Consider the following 14,367-nt stretch of genomic DNA (forward strand, 5'->3'; position numbering starts at 1 on the left):
GCCTCTTATTGCTTTCAAAAAATTTCTAGTGTCAACATAGAACAACAGGAGTGTTGTGTTTAATCTTGGAATTTTTCGGGGTTCGTTTGGCCTTTTTTATACATTAACTGGGTTTTGTAGGCATTTTATGTGCATAATTCAAATTTGAACTACAAGCACATGCTCCAATGCACTAAAGTTGGTTGAAAAATCACATGTGTGTCCTTGGGTGAATTTCTAGGTCCCGTGCAAGATATTGGAATGAAATTCAAACACCAGGGCACTGTTGATTGCCGGCAAAACATTGAGATGCATGGTTTTTAAATTCTAGTTAATCCAAAACTCGTCGGAAATTCATGAAACTTGGCATGCTATCATGGAGCGGCATCAACATGCCGTGGTAAAAAATTTGTCCCATTTGGGGCAGGTTCGGGTATAAGCTTCTCACAAACCAGAGCTTCTCACAACAAACATGATGGTTTCGATAGGGAACGTCCCACCTTTGGGGACAAAACGATATCCATTGCCTCTTATTGCTTTCAATTTTTTTCCCGTGTCAACATAGAACAACGGGAGTGTTGTGTCAATTTTTGGGATTTTTCGGGGTTCGTTTGGACATTTTTATGCATTAACTGAGTTTTCAATGCATCTATGTGCATAATTCAAATTTGAACTACATGCACATGCTCCAGTGCATATAAATTGGTTGAAAAATCAAATCTGTGTCCTTGGGTGCATGCTTAGGTCCCATGCAAGAAATGGGAATGAATTTCAAACACCAGGGCACCGTTGATTGCCGGCAAAACAATGAGATGCTTGGTTTTTAAATTATAGTAAATCCAAAACTCGTCTGAAATTCATGAAACTTGGCATGCTATCATGGAGCGGCATAAACATGTCGTGGTAAAAAAATTGTCCCATTTGGGGCAGGTTTGGGTATATGCTTCTCACAACAAGCATGATGGTTTCGAAAGGGAACGTACCACCTTTGGGGACGGGACGATACCTGTTGCCTCCTATTGCTTTCAAAAAAATTCTAGTGTCAACAGAGAACAACATGAGTGTTGTGTTTAATCTTGGAATTTTTCAGGGTTCGTTTGGCCTTTTTTATACATTAACTGGGTTTTGTAGGCATTTTATGTGCATATTTCAAATTTGAACTACAAGCACATGCTGCAATGCACCAAAGTTGGTTGAAAAATCACATGTGTGTCTTAGGATGAATTTCTAGGTCCCATGCAAGAGATTGGAATGAAATTCAAACACCGGGGCACTATTGATTGCCGAAAAAACGTTGAGATACCTGGTTTTTAAATTCTAGTAAATCCAAAACTCGTCTGAAATTCATGTAACTTGGCATGCTATCATGGAGGGGCATCAACATGCCGTGGTAAAAAAAAGTCCCATTTGGGGCAGGTTTGGGTATATGCTTCTCACAAACCAGAGCTTCTCACAACAAGCATGATGGTTTCGATAGGGAACGTACCACCTTTGGGGACGGGACGATATCCGTTGCCTCTTATTGCTTTCAAAAAATTTCTAGTGTCAACATAGAACAACAGGAGTGTTGTGTTTAATCTTGGAATTTTTCAGGGTTCGTTTGGCCCTTTTTATACATTAACTGGGTTTTGTAGGCATTTTATGTGCATAATTCAAATTTGAACTACAAGCACATGCTCCAATGCACCAAAGTTGGTTGAAAAATCACATGTGTGTCCCAGGGTGAATTTCTAGGTCCCATGCAAGAGATTGGAATGAAATTCAAACACCAGGGCACTGCTGATTGCCGGCAAAACGTTGAGATGCCTGGTTTTTAAATTCTAGTAAATCCAAAACTCGTCTGAAATTCATGAAACTTGGCATGCTATCATGGAGCGGCATCAACATGCCATGGTAAAAAAATTGTCCCATTTGGGGCAGGTTTGGGTATAAACTTCTCAGAACAAGCATGATGGTTTCGATAGGGAACGTCCCACCTTTGGGGACGAAACGATATCCATTGCCTCTTATTGCTTTCAAATTTTTTCTAGTGTCAACATAGAACAACAGGAGTGTTGTGTCAATTTTTGTAATTTTTCGGGGTTCGTTTGGACATTTTTATGCATTAATTGGATTTTCTAGGTATTTTATGTGCATAATTCAAGTTTGAACTACAAGCATATGGTCCAATGCACTAAAGTTGGTTGAAAAATCAAATCTGTGTCCTTGGGTGAATTTCTAGGTCCCATGCAAGAGATGAGAATGTAATTCAAACACCAGGGCACTGTTGATTGCCGGCAAAACGTTGAGATGCCTGGTTTTTAAATTCTAGTAAATCCAAAACTCGTCTGAAATTCATGAAACTTGGCATGCTATCATGGAGCAGCATCAACATGCCGTGGTAAAAAAATTGTCCCATTTGGGGCAGGTTCGGGTATACGCTTCTTACAAACCAGAGCTTCTCACAACAATCATGATGGTTTCGGTAGGGAACATCCCACCTTTGGGTCTTAAACGATATCCATTGCCTCTTATTGCTTTCAAAAAATTTCTCGTGTCAAGATAGAACAACAGGAGTACTGTGTCAATTTTGGGGATTTTTTGGGGTTCGTTTGGATATTTTTATGCATTAACTAAGTTTTCAACGCATTTATGTGCATAATTCAAATATGAACTACATGCATGTAACAGCCCCAAAATTGGGTTATCAATTTTTGTGCTGTTATTCCTTCCTGGCACTCATTTTCAAAATCTTTTTCCTGAGTTTGTTGGATGACTCTGAGATTTATTGTCATTTCCAACCTTTCTAAACCTTGCTCATGTCTTTTTCGGTGGGCAAGACCTCATTTGCATCAGCTCAAACCCTCTCAAACCCTAATTCCAAATTTTTGGAATTTGGATAGGTCCTTTGTGCTTACAAAGGAGCCATCATTTTCCTTGATCTGTTGATCCTCCCAATTGATCCCAGAGACCATTCTACCTTTCTAAACCTTGGATATGAAAAAATATTGCTAAGTCTCATGCAATATTTTTGAATTATGATTTATTCCTTTTCTTGCCTTTCCGAGGAATAAAATCCAAATGCATAGCTAGTCATCTCCTAAATTCATGAGAATTGGTGGAGTTGATACTTATGCCTAATCCAAGCTCTGGCAGGTATATTGGCCATAATTAAATAAGGAAAATTGCCTTTTCCTATTTAATGCCAATATTGCATTTCTGCCATTTTCCAAAGGAACTACTATTTTTATAGCAGAGAAAATTCCCACAGAAATTGTGGAGCTTGTCCTTACTATATAATCACTAGTTCCATCCTAATCTCATGTTCCTCAGTTCAAAAATTTGGCACATGATCCAATGCAAGTTTCTGCCTTCTCTGAAATTTTGCAAAGGAAGTGCTTTATTCCTAATTCCAATGGAGCTGCAATTTGGCAGGGTGATTAACATGGATAAATAACCCATGAATGCCAAATATGAGCTCAATCCATTCATCCTAGCTCCCTGTGCAATTTTTTCAAAGTTTCTGACCAGAATACAACTTTGTGAAGGAAGTACCTTCATAGGGTTTTCAAATGGGATGAAAATTTTCCATCCTCTCAAGTATCTCAAATCATTAGCCTACACCCAAATTCAGTTCATTTCATTGAACTATGTGAGCACAGGAGCAAATCTTGGTTTCTGTCCAAATTTTCAGTTTGTGAAGCAAGTGTATTTTATCTTGCTCCATTATGGCTGAAAATATTCCCAGGTCTTCTCATATCCATATAACCTCTCTCCACAAGATTTGGGCTCATTTCATTTAGTCAATTGCCCTGTGGATTTTTCTGAAGTTTTTGGACAGAAATGATAGCTGTGAAGGAAGTACCATTTTGGTAAGTCCATTTGGTATGAACTTTTTACAGCATCATTGTATGTCCAAATCATCAAGATTTGCCAAGTTTTAGCTCAATCCATCACTCCTAGTGAGTGCTTCATCATGATTCAGTTTCTGGGTCAGATTTGGTAGTTGTACAACAACTATGGTAAATAGTTGTCCACATTACCTCAAAACTCCGAGGACCGTAGTCCTTTCTACCCTAAGCCTCCCAGACAACAAATTTACCTTTTCACCTCTTTGGTTTAATCTCTAGAGTGTGGCCAAGTTAGCAACAGCAAACTTGTGGAGCTTGGTTTACTCAGCTCAATTTGTCTCTGCCCGTTTCTTTACCGTAGTAACACTCAAGTTATGAAGGACTACCCTGTAGACATGAGCTGGCATCAGTAAAAACTCCAGAGCGCGCCATGCCAGTGGTGACTACGAGTGTAACCAGCCAAAATGGTGGTCTAGCCACTGTTGTCATCGGCATCGCTGCTCCGACCGTCTCTGACCTCGCCATTAATGTCCTACAGCTCCCCCTCGACGTCGTCTTCCCCCTAGACCTCTGGCCCCCTTCGTTTTCTTCTCCGGCGAGCCGTGCCAAGGACCAAAACAGTGCTCTCCTGTGCGTCGTCTCCTTCCTCCCCGATGTCCTCTTCCTCCGTTCGTCCGCAAGCTTTGCTCGATTCCGTGAGCCTCTGGCGCTCGTCCTCACCCTCCTCGTCGCCTTCTCGCCGCTTCCCATGAATATTGGCCGCGTCTGCCGACACTGCGCCCCTCGCCGGCGCACGGACACGTCGCCTGCCGCGTGCATTCTCCTCGAGCCTTCCCGCGGCTATTTAAGCACGCCCCGAGCATCCTCGCAGTTCACAACCCCCTCCCCGAGCTCAGAGCCTCTCTCTGACCCCATCACCATCGTGGTCGCCGCCTCGGGTCTCTCCCGATTCCGGCGATGCCATGCTTCCCTCTCCGTTCCTCCACCACCACCGCATCCCCCATGCTCCAGTGAGCCTCCCCATAGCCTCGGCTTCCTCTCTCCCTCACCAGAACCCCGTGTTCACCTGGCGACCGAAGCCCTGCTACGCTGCAAGCCCTGCTGCGGCCGCTGCGAAGCTCTCCGGCGGCAGTAACCCCCACCCCGAGATGCGCCTCCCCATCCTGCGCATTTTGGTAGGTCGCACACCGCGAGCGGTGGCCAGAGTCGCCGGCGCTCCTCGTCGGGGCGATCCCCTGCCTCGGCTCGTCGCGCCCCCGAGCGGGAGGAAGAAGAAGGCCAGGCGGGCCCCGCCCAGCGTTGACCCTACCTCTGGGCCCCGCCTGTCGGCCTCTGCGCGCTGACCGGGCCGGCTCGCTGAGCTGGCATAAGTGGAGACGCCCCGCGCGAATGCGGCTTCGTTTCTCGAAAGCGTACTTCATCGCGGCTTCAGAGAGAAATGCGTTTTCGTTGTCTGAAAACGTACTTACTGTCGCTGCGGTCAGTAACGCGCTTTACCTTCTCTGAAAACGTATTTTCCTTAGTGCGCTTTCTGTTTTAACCGACAAGGGCGTGTCTGTGAATATTTATTTTATAGATTAGTCCCTGTCATTCAAACGGCCGTATCTTTGCAACCACAACTCCGATTGAGGTGATTCCAACGCTCACGTTCTCTGTTCGTCGAACTCTTTCCGTTGGTATCATTTTCATTATGTTTTCACATAGTGAAAATGACCATTTTTCCCTTGCACGTAAACAGCCCCCTCCGAGAGAGAACTGTTTCCGGCAAATCTTTCCGCGATCATTTTGCACTTCTTCTCGAAGTATTTGCCGACCCCCGGGCAAGCCAACCTCTTATCATGAGCCCCGAACTTACATGTTGACTTTGCTTGCACATTGTGTGTGTGTAGTTGCATTTGTTTCATATCGTTTTCGTCTGCAATTATTCCATTATGCCTGTCATGCATGCTTGTGTTTTCACGATATCGTTTGCCATGCTAATTAGAATGTTGTTATTGATAATGCCATGTCACTACTCTGCCTTATTTGCATGTCATCGTTATAAATGCTATGATGATTGTAATGCACCGTTGATATGCTATTACTTGGTATTGTCATGTTCTTTATGCTATAGTTGTGCACTTGAGAAGTTCAATATTTTTATCATGCATTTGTATGCTGCATGCTCGTTGTTGCATTCATGTTCATGAGGATGGAGAAGGAAATAAAATGACTTAAGAATAACAAACCTCCTCTGTCATCGATGGGATCGAGTCATAGTGCCACCAAATTGAACTTTTTCAGTGCAGCCACATTTGCCTTTTTGGGAAGGCCTTAATGCGATCTATTGTCGTGCCTCTCGTCGGTGCCTCCAACTAGAGAAGGTTATGGGCATGCTTACCCTGATCAGGTAGGCGGACATAATCTTGTGTGCCCGTTGTTAAAAATTTTGGTACCGGTCCCCATGAGGGACGTTTTGGCCACGACGGTGGTCGTTGTGTCTTTGGTAGACACGGGGCCACCCAGGACTAGCCCAGTTGGGAGTGGGTCGGAGTGGCCAGGAGAGTGTCATGGCAGTAGGTCGGTTTCGTCGGAATGCCGTTGGTCCACCCGAATGGGATGACGAGGCCATGGGTTCCGTGGTGTGGGTACAGTGTGCTACCTCTGCAGAGTGTATATAAAGTCTGTCGATAGCAACACGTTCGCAGTAGGTTCCACTATCAGGTCTTGGTCGAAATGGAGGATAAACCTTAAATAACTAAGTTGATAATGAAATTGTGTAACAAATAATGTGACGACTTGGACTATGAGATAGTCGTGAGACAAGGTCTCGATGAGAGTTAGACCAAGTGTGGTCGTGGTTGTGATCGCCGGAAAGATCACCGTTCGGTTGCGAGGCAACCCGTTGGTAAGAGAGTCTGAGGAACTCGGTGCACAAGTTTGGTTGCATTGCATGAGTAATATGTTGCATTTAAAAACCATGGCAGAACAGAAGATGATTGCATAAAGTTAACATGCTATGTATGCATTGGATATAATTGGTAGTTTATTTTCAGCATAGTTTCATGATGCCATGCCATGCTTTGATTGACATGTTAAGTTATGCCATGATTGAGATAATATGGTATGTTTTGCTATTGCCACGTTACAAGTATGTTTTGATATGCCATGTTATTGACATGTTAGTAGATGCTATGATTTTGTTCATGCTTAGTTGATCTTTATCATGCCATGTTTAGTAATTGATATGAGATAGGCTGTTGCATGCGCTCGGTTCTCGCTTTGTCTTCTGCTTGTTTGGATGCTATGTATTTTGTTGTCTTGCAAGTACATTCAATGTACTGACCTGGCGTATCATGCCAGTTTTGTAGGTCGTACCCGTATTGTTCACTTGATCCGTCATGCTAGGCCGTAACCTTGCCAGTCCTGTGAGTTGTGGAGCCCAGCCAGAGTTGTTATGCTGCTAAACCAAGACTTCCGCCGCCATTTAAATAGACTTCCGCTGCCATTTAAATAGCTGTAGGGCTATGCCAGATGGTTGTATTCATCAAGGATGTAAGCTTATGCACATGTATTTGATGAATATTATTGTACCTGGAATGCTGTATTATGGACCTGTCGTGCGTCAGGTGTTATCCTGGGCTGACGTGCGAAGGCCCCCTGCTCCATGCGGATCGGGGTGCCATAGGGCATGGTATCAGAGCAGCCAGGCTGGCATAGGTTATCCTAGTATTAGATCATCGCTACCATTAACCCGTAATGGCCCTAAGGGATTTGACCCATCCCTGGCATCCGGCATGGCCACTGTTAATCAATAGGTGGCGCAGTCGGGACCGACACATCCCCACCCCGCTATCCCCGCCTAGTTATCCGTGGAACGAATAGCAACCATATCCTTTCTGGTCGGCCGCACCGCTCACCCTTCGCCATTAAGGGAAAGGGGCCACACCATGCGGGCATGTCCCGCATAGCTGCCTATAAAAGCCCCCTTTCCGCTCGCCGTATCGCTCACCCCTCAGTCAGCCATGTCCCTGCAGAGAAGCCTAGCTAGTATCACTCCAGGCGTGCAAGCTGTCCTCCAATGCGCAGGCTCACTGGGAAGCGTGCGAGCTGTACACTGCGCAGGCTGACTGGGAAGCGAGCCCTTTGACTTCCATGGCCGCCCGCCTTCCTCTCCATTAATGGCACCCGAGCCGCTGTTTAATACGGGCGGCCTTACTGTTCGCCTCCCATTCCCCTCCCTCCCGCAGACCTCCACCGACGCCATGGCGCAGAACAATCATCTGCCACTAGTCTTCAAGTTTGGTGAAGTCGACTCCGAGCCGGAGGGATAGAAAATAAGGAGGAATGGGGCCTCATGGACATGGCCCAGAACGAGCTGGCCGCAGCGTTCCTGCCCCCGCTCCCGTCCCAGCTCCCATCCACGCGCCCGCGCCAGCGACCATCTCTGTAGCATTGACGGGCTAGCATTGACGCAAAGTTGGAAGCCGCTGGCGTCAGCGAGGTCTCCGTGGACCCGCGCGAGCTCGTGTACATGCCAGCACCAGCGCCCGTGCCCGTGCCCGTGCGCGCCCCTCCACCCATCATGGCGCCGGTCCCGTGCGGTTGGCTGCACCCACCGCGCCCGTGCCTGTGCTCGTGCGTGCGCCCCCCTCAGCGGCATGGGACACTGCCGTCGACCGCTACCTCTCTACGGTGCCAGTTGCCGTCCTCCCACGCCCCGCCCGTCGATCGCGCGACGACATGATGTTTGATTTTCAAGTGAAGAACATTTTGTGTTGCCTTGAAGATTTCAACAACGGCGTCCCGGAGGACGACAATGACAACGACGGCGCGGCACGCCGCCTCCGCCACCGCCGGAAATAGTTTTTTTGGGGTTTAATACTGTATCTCGAATTCTCTATCATATGAATATAAATTCGCAGTGTGACTGAATGAAAGATATGGTTTGAACGAACTTGCGTTTTTCTCTCTTAATGTACAGACTTATCAAACGATTTTCTTTTGAAAAAATGTGAACGGTTTTTAAATATAAAACACTCATCGCAAACGTTTCAGTTAGAGCACCCGGATGCAAACCGACAGCTTCCCCAGGAAGCCAATGGAAAATGTGCCGAGCAGGATTGCTACATCCCTTCAACGCAAACAGTTGTTTTGCATGACCCGTGTGCAACCACGTACAAACAATTGGGTAAGATTTGCATATCTGTCATTTTAGGTATGTTGCCATTTGTCAAATTGGAATGATTGACATTTGTTTATCTAGTAACATTGCCATTTGTCAACCTTGTAAAACTGCGATTTGTCAAGATATGCAGCTAAAAATCACTAGCACTATCCAATTTTTGCAACTAAAACCACTAGCACTGTTAATATGGACACCACTTGTAACATCCAAAATTTTCAATTTGGCATGTCATACATAGGTCATCATATGCATATCATATTTTATTTGCATTTTGGTTTTGGATCCTAAAAATCCTAAGCAACTCAAGGACCCACGGAGAGAGTTGGGGATTTTATTATTTTCATATTTGAATTTTCTCAAATATTGAAAAGAGGAACATTTTGGTTTTCATTATTTTTCTCTCCGAAATATTTCAATATAAAAATAAATGAGAGGAGATAAAATGACTTCTCCAAAATAAAAGAAATATTGGAGGAAAAATGTTAAAATCAAATAAATAATTTTATTTGGATTTTATTGCTATTTTATTCGAATTAGAAAAATATGCATTTTTCAAAATTGCATTTTTAGGCCAAGAAAATATTCACTATGTTCTAAATATTTTATTTAGACGGTGAAAATTGTGTTTGGCATTTTTAGAATTTTTTAATATTTCTTTAGGATTTTTCTTTCGGCGGAATTATTTTTAAAAAATTCTTCCCCGCCCGACTGGGCCGAAGGCCCAGCCGAGCCGGGCCGCGCCCGCACCGCCGCCGCCCGAGTCCGGTCGGGGCACGATTCCCGGTCCAACCCGGCGCCTCCTTCCCCAAGTCGCCGCGCCGCCCCTCCCCTCCTTAAATACCACCCAACCCCGCCGCCTCCTCCCGTCCCGCTCGCCGCCCGCACCCCGCCGCCGCAGCCGCCACGCCTCGCCGCAGACGTGTAGCCGCCGCCCCCGTCGCGCCGTCGCCTCGCCGAGCCGCTGCCCGCGCCGACGCCGCCGCCGCCGTTGACCCGTCGTCCGCCGCCGGATCTCGCTCCGGTTTTTTTCGGTTTAGGTAAAAACCGTCTCGGGTTTTCTAGAAACCCTAGTTTGGTTTTTTCTAGATCGACTCGGTTCGGTTCATTTTTTTGGTTTCGTTATTTAGCGAGCGTCCGCTCGTTAGTTCTATTTTAGCGAACGCGTTCGTCCGTTCTTCTTATTTAACGAACGTTCGCGCCGCGGTCTTTTTCTTTTATTTTATTTTTTTCACCAGGGACCTATCCGTGATTTCTTTTATCGCAGATTAGCCCCTGATCTTCAGACCCTCATAACTTTTTAACCGTTCGTCCGAATCCAGTGAAACCAATGCCAGAATCTTCATCTCGAGCCCCTCTTTTTGTTTAATCAATTTGAACATGGTTTTGAAAATTAAAATTTGGTTTCAAGAAGATTTGAATTCGAAGTTCTTTTAACCGTAGTTTCAGATCCGTAGCTCCGATTTGATCGATTCTTTTTGCAAATTGAATCTCTTCAGTTCTTTCATATTTGGATCTTCTTATTTGAGTTTTACCCATGCATCTATGCTTGAGTGCTTATGTATGCTATTGTTTGTTTACGATAAAATTCCCGAAGTGCGAAGCGTGCTACTATGAGTCTCTAGGGTTTGCGGATCGTCATCAAAGCAAGTAACACATTGATCATACTCTTTTCATACCCAGTTTTTATGCATCAGTTACTACCCTCAAACACTGCATGATTAGGATGTGATTAACTTGTGGGTATTGGGAAGTAGATGATGAGGTAGAACCTATTGCCCTTTTATATCAAACCCTTGGGAGTTACTTCTACGCTATGCTTATATTGCCATGCTATGCTCGTAGACGTGGATTGGGTTTGAGTGTATCCATGACAGATGTGAGATTGTTGATTAATGGTTAACTTAAGGTGGCTACTTAAACACACATCTGGGTGGATTGGTTGCGGGCACCTGGGGATATACTAGTGTTGTCCTTTGGTTCGCCACCCAGGCTCAAAAGGATCATAAGATTATTCATGCTGGAAACTTTCGTGTGCAGCCACAAGCTATTATGGGCTCTAGCATAGTTGAGTACGTTGCATGACCTCTTTCAGTGATAGGCTAGCGGATGTAGGGGATGTAGGTTGGTACTGTCTACCCAGAGTAAAGAGTTAATGTTTCTGAAAGACTGTGTCTCGGTCATCCGTTTCTCAAACATCACGTAGTGCGAGAAATCCAACGGAGGATATCGAGTCTTGTGGGGAAAAGTGTGCAAACCTCTGCAGAGTGTATAAACTAATCATGGTTAGCCGTGTCCCCGGTTATGGACATTTTGAGTATCTGGTACTTGAATTATTGATTTGATCTCATCACTCTAAATTAATTTGTTGGGTTGTTAATTATTTCTTAATTGGGATTGTGATGGGGATTTACCATTCTCAATGTTTCAACCACCATGATAGTTAAATAAAATTATGTTCCTTTGATGTAGGAAAAAATTGGCTTTATGGAAAAACATTATAACCATAGAGCCTCCACCAGCCATATATGCATGTAGTGATGGTATTTACTCTGTTCATTGCTCTACTGTTTATATTGCCAGCATATTCCATGTGCTAGCCTGTTTTGGGCTGCAACATATCATGTTGCAGACTTTTCAGACGAAGAGTAAGGTGCGCTAGGTCGTTTGTCGTGCACTCATCTATGTCGTTGAAGTTGATGGACTCACATTATCTTCCAAGCCTTCCGCTGTTATCTTATTTAGATGGCCTTAAGCCATATTTATTGTAATAAGTTCTCTTTTGAGACATTCGATGTAATAAGTGTGTGATTGAACTCTGTTATAAATCCTTCAAGTACTGTGTGTGTCAGCATTACCGATCCAGGGATGACACTTATGCACAGAGATTTGACCGTTTGAGGTCGGATCGCTACAAGATGGTATCAGAGCACACGCTGATTGTAGGACACGGCCACTAAGTTAAGCCATAGGTCACTCTTCTCTACTCATTTCTGACTCCTCTCTATTTCTACTGTATAGGATGGCGGATTCAAGGAACAAGTTTGCACAACCGGATGAAGACACACCCTTTGGACGACACTTGAAGGAAGTCACTAGGTACGTGAACATCGGAATACCAAGCTTCACCGGGACCTACATTGCCACTCTACCAGAAGACGAGCGTTGGATGATTCGAGTTCAAGTTCCAGGAAGGACATTCACGCCAGTCACTGACCCCATAGAGTGTTCATTTGATGCACCAACCTGGAGTCTAGGAAAGAGCATGGCAGCCCACATCGCCATGGGACGCATCGGCGAAGTTTATCACAAGGAACTTAAGGACACCATCTACCAGATATGTGGGCGCCGAGATGAGCAATGGGAGATGATCAGCACCAGAAGGGACAGGTCCATTGCAGCATTTATCCAGGAGTTAAACCAGCACATTCGTCGCCAGGAGAACCAGATGTGCGCAAGCATGATAGATTTGAAGAAGGTGATGACCAGGAACATGGAGGTTGAAGAGGAACTCAAGTATACACGCGACGGATACGAGGAGGAAATCGCAATACTAGTGGAGAAGAATGACGACCTGGCAAGGAAGCTAGGAGTATTCATGGGAGACCCCGCGTTAAGAGGAGATGACGACCATCCCGAAGACTACATCATCATCGACAACACCGACTCCGACCCCGATAGTAGTGATGATGATTATGAAGACGAAGCTGGAGCGGATATCATGGAGTCTTCCACCGATCAAAATTTCTAGTAGACCACCATATTATTAGTAGTATTCCCCCATGTATATAGTAGTAGTCCGAGCACTGTAACGATAGTTAGATCGATTGTATGCCCTTGCTTGAATTGTTTTGGTGTGATATGATTGTGTTTGTCTCATGTGCATATGGGTAGTGTTTTCTCATTAGACCTCATTCTATTCTAATCTCTTCCCCCGTAAACCCATCAGATGCCTCCGAGACGTGACCCCGGATTTGCCTTTCCACCGGAGCTCACCCAGTTGATCCAACAGCAGAACACCTTGATGCAGCTACTAGTCCAGAACCAAGGCAACAACAACAACAACCACAACAACCCACCGCCACCACCTCCAGTTGACAATTTAACCCGCTTTCTGAGATTGCAGCCGCCGGTGTTTTCCAGTAGCACCGAGCCAATTGTTGCTGATGACTGGCTATGCAGGATTGGAAGGGAGTTGACCACCGCAGGTTGCACAGATGCTGAGAAGGTGCGTTTTGCCGCACATCAATTAGATGGACCCACAACCTCATGGTGGGAGAATTACACAACCACTTTCCCTATAGCCAATGTCACTTGGGATCAGTTTCAGCAAGCATTCTGCACAGCACATGTCTCAACTGGAGCTATGAGCATGAAGAAGCGTGAGTTTCACAACTTACGCTAGGGAAATCGTACTGTGGGGCAGTACGTGGATGAGTTCAGTAAGTTAGCTCGCTACGCCCCGAATGATGTGGCCACAGACGCCGCGAAGCAGGAGAGGTTTATGGAAGGGCTGAATGATGAGCTGAGTATGCAATTGATGGTAGCAACATTTGCTACCTACCAGGACTTGGTAGATAGGGCTCTTATGATTGAAGGGAAGTGGCAGCAAATTGAGAGCCGCAAAAGGAAGTATGGACAAGGGAAGTACAACTCAGGAGCTCAGCAGAAGCGTCGTTTACCCCGAACTCGGGAGGATATACCCATAACCATGGAGGCCATACTCACAATGGAGGAAGTTCGCATAACCACATTGGCCCCAAGAATGGGAATGGGAATGGAGCTGGCAGCAACCAGAACCGCTCTAACCCAGCCACACCCGCCAAGAAGGATCAAAGTCACATTACTTGTTTCAAGTGCGCGAAGACTCGACACCATGCCAATGAGTGCCCTGAAGCAAATAATGGAAATAGCAATGGAAGCTCTGGAAAGAAGCACAACCCTTTCAACAGGGGACAATTGAACCACATGAACGTGGAGGCGGTTGAAGAGCAGCCAGATGCAGTTATCGGTAAGTTTTTGGTTAAGTCATTACCGCTCTCATTCTTTTCGATACTGGTGCATCGCATTCATATATTTCAAAGGGGGTTTGTGGACAAGTTTAATCTACCCACCTTAGCCCTTAGGTCACCCATGCTAGTAAGCTCACCAGGTGCAGAGTATATGGCCAGCCGATGGTGTGATCAGATACCCTTAACCATTGGTAGCCATGTTTTTCCCCTCAGACCTAATAATTTTGGAGTCCCAAGGATTGGATGTGAAACTAGGCATGGTTTGGCTATCGAAGTATGGAGGAAACATTGACTGTGCTAGTAGGTCAATTTTGCTCACCACCCCATAGGGAAAAAGGAATAAGTATGTATCCAGACATGCACCAAGGAGGAACCAAGTAAA

The sequence above is a fragment of the Triticum aestivum genome, chromosome 6D (genome assembly GCF_018294505.1).
Source record: "Triticum aestivum cultivar Chinese Spring chromosome 6D, IWGSC CS RefSeq v2.1, whole genome shotgun sequence".
NCBI lineage: Eukaryota > Viridiplantae > Streptophyta > Magnoliopsida > Poales > Poaceae > Triticum > Triticum aestivum.